The sequence below is a fragment of the Zonotrichia leucophrys genome, chromosome 1 (assembly GCF_028769735.1).
Source record: "Zonotrichia leucophrys gambelii isolate GWCS_2022_RI chromosome 1, RI_Zleu_2.0, whole genome shotgun sequence".
In the NCBI taxonomy this organism is placed as follows: domain Eukaryota; kingdom Metazoa; phylum Chordata; class Aves; order Passeriformes; family Passerellidae; genus Zonotrichia; species Zonotrichia leucophrys.
Window position 1 is genome coordinate 74318323 of NC_088169.1, and position 6131 is coordinate 74324453.

Genomic DNA, 6131 nt, shown 5'->3' on the forward strand with positions numbered 1-6131 from the left:
GAGAACAACTAAAAAATTTCTCTTGGAATGTATATTAAACCGTAGTTCAAAATGTCTTACAACATCTTCCCACAAGGTGAAAGTTCAACTGAAGTGATGCTAAAATCAAGGTGCAGCTTGCATCATTTACTCATTAGTGGGATGCCTTTGCCAAGATTAAAACAGAGAGTGGAATGCAGCTCCACAGGTCTTGTTGAAGCCGAACCTCTTTGCTTTTTATTCTGCTTTTGCAAAACCTTCCCCTCTCTCTCCTTGCTTAAAGAAAGTGTTTAGGAACTGTTCAGAATAAAAATACAAACTCCTAAACTCCAACATGGGTAAAAGAACAGAGATATTTACCCCGTACCCCAACTTTCTATACTTAATACTGAAAATAAATTCTTGAAAAAAGACTATTTGTCTGAGAAGGAATAATTTATTATTTATTATTTAACTAAAATATTATTTAGCTAGAAGTTCTTCAAGCTAAACATTTCAATGAAATGGCTTTTGGATATGTAAGAATAAAAAAAAAAAGAAGGAAAGCTGCTTACCTCTGCATTATTTATATAATATCTTCACATTATCTTTTTATATATAGAATAGTTTTATTTTACACCATTCAAATGTCTGGTTTTACTTGTGCTTTGTTGGATTGCCAAAAACTAAAAGAAAGAAAAAAAAATTTGGTCTTAGTTTCACACTGAAGTTGATACTCAATTTTTGCTTTTCCTTGTGTAACACCTTATATGCTTCTACAGAATGCTTTTCCTCCAAGTATGATTTAAAATGTCAGAATGCATGTTTTTATTTCAAGAACTAAGTCTGTCCTAAGAGTAAGTAACACTTCTTTCAATGTACACAAAACTAATGAAGAATGAATAGATCAGTAAGAGAATGTAAGTCTTCAGAAGGGAGCTGGCAGAATCCATGTTTCTGAGACAATAAATATTAAAACTGCTGAAATCACTCTGCATGATCACCTTCATTGCTGTGCTCAGGTTTGGTGTCTCCAGTACAAGAATGACAATGGCATTTAGGAGGGTGTCCAGCAATGGAGATGGTCAGGGGTCTGCAGCATATGACAGCCAAGGTGGAGCTGAGGGAAGCTGGAGATGAAAAGGGAGATCTTTCAGTCTTCACCTTCCTGATGGCACACAGCATAAGGAGAAAGGCTGACAATCATGATTTGCAACAAGGAAATTTCTGAGTACGGAAAAGGATTTATTTATTTATTTTGTATTGTGTATGCTTATGTCTAAGTAGGCTCTTTTATTATGAGCATACTTAGACACTGGAAAAAGAACACAAAGAATTGTGAAATCATCAGCCTTGGAGATATTCAAGCTTAACAGGCCAGGATCCTGAACAACCTGCTCAAGAAGCTTTGGGCTACATACCCTCCAGGGATCCCTTGGGGGTTTGGGCTGCATAGCCTCCAGGGATCCCTTTCAATTTGAGCTACTCTGCAATTCTGTGAAAATCTTTTGATATACCCTAGGGTCCCTATCTTCATAATATTGCATTGATGCAGCCCAAATCTGCAACAGTGCAAATCCAGTTGGATGAACTGCTGTGTGTCTAGCTAAACTCTTTTCAAATCACACTAGTTGATTTAATTAACGGATTTCTTCTCCCTGGAATACATGTTTTGTTTGTGGTGAATCATCACAATGCTGCCTTAGATGATGCTACCCAGAACTTTTTCATCAAGGTGTGAAGGAAAAGTAGCAGTGCCAGTAAGGTGTAAAAACAATTATGGAAAGATTGTCCCAACTCTTCTGTTAGGTTGGGAGTGGAAGCAGGGGTCTCACCTGCCTGTAAAATACTATCCTACCCTCATACCTGTTTTAGCTGGGGCCTGGCTCTTCTCAGCCCTAGTCTGTAAGTGAGTGGTAAGATTTAAAGATGCACCACACAATGCAAAGTCTGGCATTCACATTCATGCAGGGAATGGTGGATTCTGGCCTTCTAAGTTAATTTAGTCTCAAGTACTCTAAAAATATCCCAGCATGGACAAGCAGGCGAACTGAAATGAATACTACACAGTCTTAATCAAGAAAGATCTCAGACTGGCAAATTTTGCAATTCAATTTACACAGATTTTATTTTTCCTGTAATAGCAAGGCTGAATGCAGTGTCATAGGGTATTCTGATAAAAGAATTAAGTCAATGTAGTAAAGCGACTATTTTCTTTGTGATTTTCTTCTTAAGACTAAAATCCCAAACTATTCTGTATAGTCCAAAGAGCCAAAGATGCATGTTATAGAGGATCTACTGGATCCTGCAGATGCAGAGACAGAAGTATTCCATGAAACCACTGTGAGAATGCAATTCTTTTAAGAGAAAGAAATCTGTCAGACAGTTGAAGAACATTTTCTTTTCTTTCAGGGACAGAGAGTTTTGATTAAAAAAAAGCCTTCAACATGTGCTAAATAGGCTTAAATTTTGATGGTCCTTGGGCTTTATTATGTCTGCCTTTCTGAGACTGAGCTCATGGTTTGAAGCTGTAATCTCCAGTTGTCCCAGTAGCTCTTTCAATATTACATATGTTGTGTCAGTGCTGGAAGGTTAAAGATTTGAGTGAGCGCTGTTTGGACTGGGTACAAAACCAGAGTCCTTTGAGATTTTGCTAGTTATTAGTGAAAGTAACACCCACGTTGGTTTATTTAGGCCTTGGAAACATTAAATTTGCAATAAAAGCCCACCTTTTTTTTGTGTCTGGGTACGGTTGTAAGCAGGGGGTCACATTTCAGGTGAGTGGGAAGTGAGGATGGTGTGTGAGATCAGAATTACAGATGCATAGACTTGTGTGACCTCATACTGATTGCCTCCAAAATGCATCTGTTTTACCACTTCTGTTGGCTCTGCTGATTTTCAATGCAAATCAAGTACCTAAACTCCATCCTTTATATTTCCTCATCAATAAATCTCACCACATATTGACATTCTCACCTCTCCTCATTCAGTAGCTTTTGCTTAGTAGATACCTTCTTTGACATTAAAATGTGAAAATACATCATTCTTCACACTTCCTTCTTGGTAGAGACAGCAGAACCACAGCTGCACCCCAGGATATGGCAGTGCAGACATAAGATGTGTTTTTCCGCTAAATTTCTTACTGTGATGTTTCTCAGATTAAATTTTTTTAGAGAATTTTAGAGAATATTAGCGTATTTTAATTTTAAAATAGTGATTTCCTTTATCTGCAGATTTTTTTTTTTTAAGATACAGGATAGTAAGGAGTCTTTTGGCTATCAGGGCTTTTGCAATGAACCCATGGCAGTGAACCCACAGACCTTTTTGTATCTTTCTGCACATTTGTCCTGAATATGAGTAACCAGCACACACCCCACCTTTCATTAAAATTCCCCCAGGACTTTTACAGTGTAACACATCTCAGTGTTGATTCCAGCTGATGCATTCTGTGATTCCATTTGACCTTTGTGCAGCTATCAGGCCTTTCCAGCTCATAACCATCCCAGGAATATCAAGTAATTATTGGCCTTAGTTCCTAAACATTTCCAACTAATGAGCTATGGTTTTTTTGTTACTAGTTTCCCACTACATTTTTTTGTGTTCTGTAGTGATAAATTTAATGTCAGTCCCAAGGCTGCACAGTTCTTCCAAACATTTTAAACCAACTTCTAACCAGGAGAAATAAGAAAATAATGACACAGTAGAGAAAAATTACCTTACATCTCGTTTTGTTGTTTCAGTTGTTTATCCTAATTTCACTCATTAGTTTGACATTTGTTTCCTTCCTTTATTTTTCTAAGAGAAAACTGATTATGTTGAAGATGTGGTATAAGACAATGAAAAATTGTAAATTTAAAAACATGCAGTTAGTGAAGTAAAAATAAATAACATTTATTATTTCATAATAAAACAAGAGCTTTTACTGAATAAATGCTATCTGAAAAATCATATTGGTATCTTCCCAGAAAAGGCTTCATCACGATAAAACCACTCCATTATTCTAAGAATTTAATACATTAAACTAAATAAATATCTTTAGAAATCATGATTCTCATATATACCATGGATAAAAGAAAAAAGCCCTCCCAAAATGCTGTGGAAGAAAACATAAGCTGACCATGAAGGACCTCTAGTGGCAAATATACTTCCAATCAAAAAAACCCTGACATTATGCTTGCTCAGCATTTCAGAAAGAATCACTTCTGCAGTTTCAGATTTTGACTTCAGTTCATGTAACATTTTTTTGTTTTTCCTTCAGTTGGCACAGATGTAAAAAATATAATTTTGTTACACTAATGTACACAAAGTGTCTCGCTGAACAATGACTTTGCCCTTTACTTGTTATCATTGTTATCTGCTTTTATCACCTATTCAAACTTATGATTTTCTCAGCAGGAGGGACAGTCTGATAAGACACACTGAAATGAAATTGTTTAGCAAAAAGGAGTTCAAAGCAGATGAGGATACCAGAGCTATGTCTGTCTTGTATTTGTTATGGCTGTGCTAATTCTTTTATTTGTCCTCAGCTCAAAAGTTTGTTTTTTCTAAAAAGAAAAACAGTAAAAAGAGCTATGCTGGTACTTTTGAGTTATCCTTCACCCATTCTAGAAGATATCCAACTGTAAGAAATATTTGGATGCTTAGTTCCTTTCAGTCACACTTCAAAATAGTTTGATCATTTAGATGCAACTTTTGAATATGAATAATTAATTTTTAAAGAATTCAGTAAATGTATTGCGAAAAATTCTTAGTCAATAAGGAGAAATATACCTCCTGTTAGTCTAGGCCCCCAAGTTCATTTGCAATTAGCTTAGTCCCCAATGTCTAACAAACGGCACTTAAACAGTTATTGCTGGGTTTTTTTGTTTGTTACTATTGTTAAAATTTAAATTAAAAAGAGATCAAACTTTATTTTGTTTCGTATTTTTAGAATTCATAGATACCCCTCTGGCACTGCAATCTTTCTGCAGCTGAGCAGTCCAGGGTAAAGCTCTGGCCTGGCAGTGTCTTTTTGGTGTGAGGCTGCTGCAGCCTACCTGTAGCGAGGAATTCCAAGAGCTGAGCTTAAACGGAGACAAAAAGCACCAAAGACAAGATCCCCCATCTCTGGAAAACTGGCAGCAGATTGCAGACATAGGATGAATTAAATGTGAAGATAAGAGAACCACAGCTGTGGAACTCAGATATGACTAAATACACAGGGTCCGATAAGTCAGTTTCTTTTAAACTTTTCATTAGTTTAGGTTGTGAAGAATCAGGACCAGCATGACCAGATTCATAACTGTCATAACACTGAGACTAATCTTGGCAGACTGATTTCTTACAGGAGCCAGAGCAGGACTTTAATTGGATTAGGAATTCAAAATTTAAATACCAGTAAACTATTCTGTTATACAAGTAAAGGAAAAATACATAAAAAACAAAAAAAATACATAAAAAATATGTATGTATGTTATAAATATAGAAGTACATTTATTAATGCTTTTAAAACATGTAATTTTACAGCTTTTCTTTCATAATGACCTTTTAACATTACATCATCACAGAGTCAAAGAGGGTATTTGGGGTCCTCTCCCATATAGCCAATATCTTAGTGGGTATTTGAGCCTGGGCCCTTGGGGAAAGGGGAGACTAAAATTCACCTTCATTAATGACAGGTACATGGAAATGTAAAGATAACCTGAAAATGGCACAGTAATGCCTCTTTTACTCCTATATCTAATCCTATGAGGATGAATTTCAGTAGGATAAATAAACACAATCTGAATGAGAGAACTATGACAGAGAAAAACGTCTGAAAAAAAAGTTATGGTGTTGGGGGGAGAAAAATTAGATTGTGGTTCTCTGCGGGGAAAAACTGAAGGTAGAGACCGACAGTGTCTCGTGGCAGAAAATCCTTTCTGCCGGCTCAGTGAGGACAGTGATAAATATTTGCCCCAATGAGGGCCGAAGGTTGCTCTTCCTGGAGACACCTTCGGGGTTCAATTCCACCACATACAGAGCATCATTAGAAGTACTGTTAAGAAACCCACCAAAGTATGCAAAATGTCACCACGTTCTCCAGGTGAGCTGCCCTGAGATGTAGGTGAAGACAAACAGGATGTGAAAAATCCAGAGGCATGGCAAAGAAGCGGCAAAGAAGTGGGAGTTGAAACGTTAGAAGACCCGAGGCT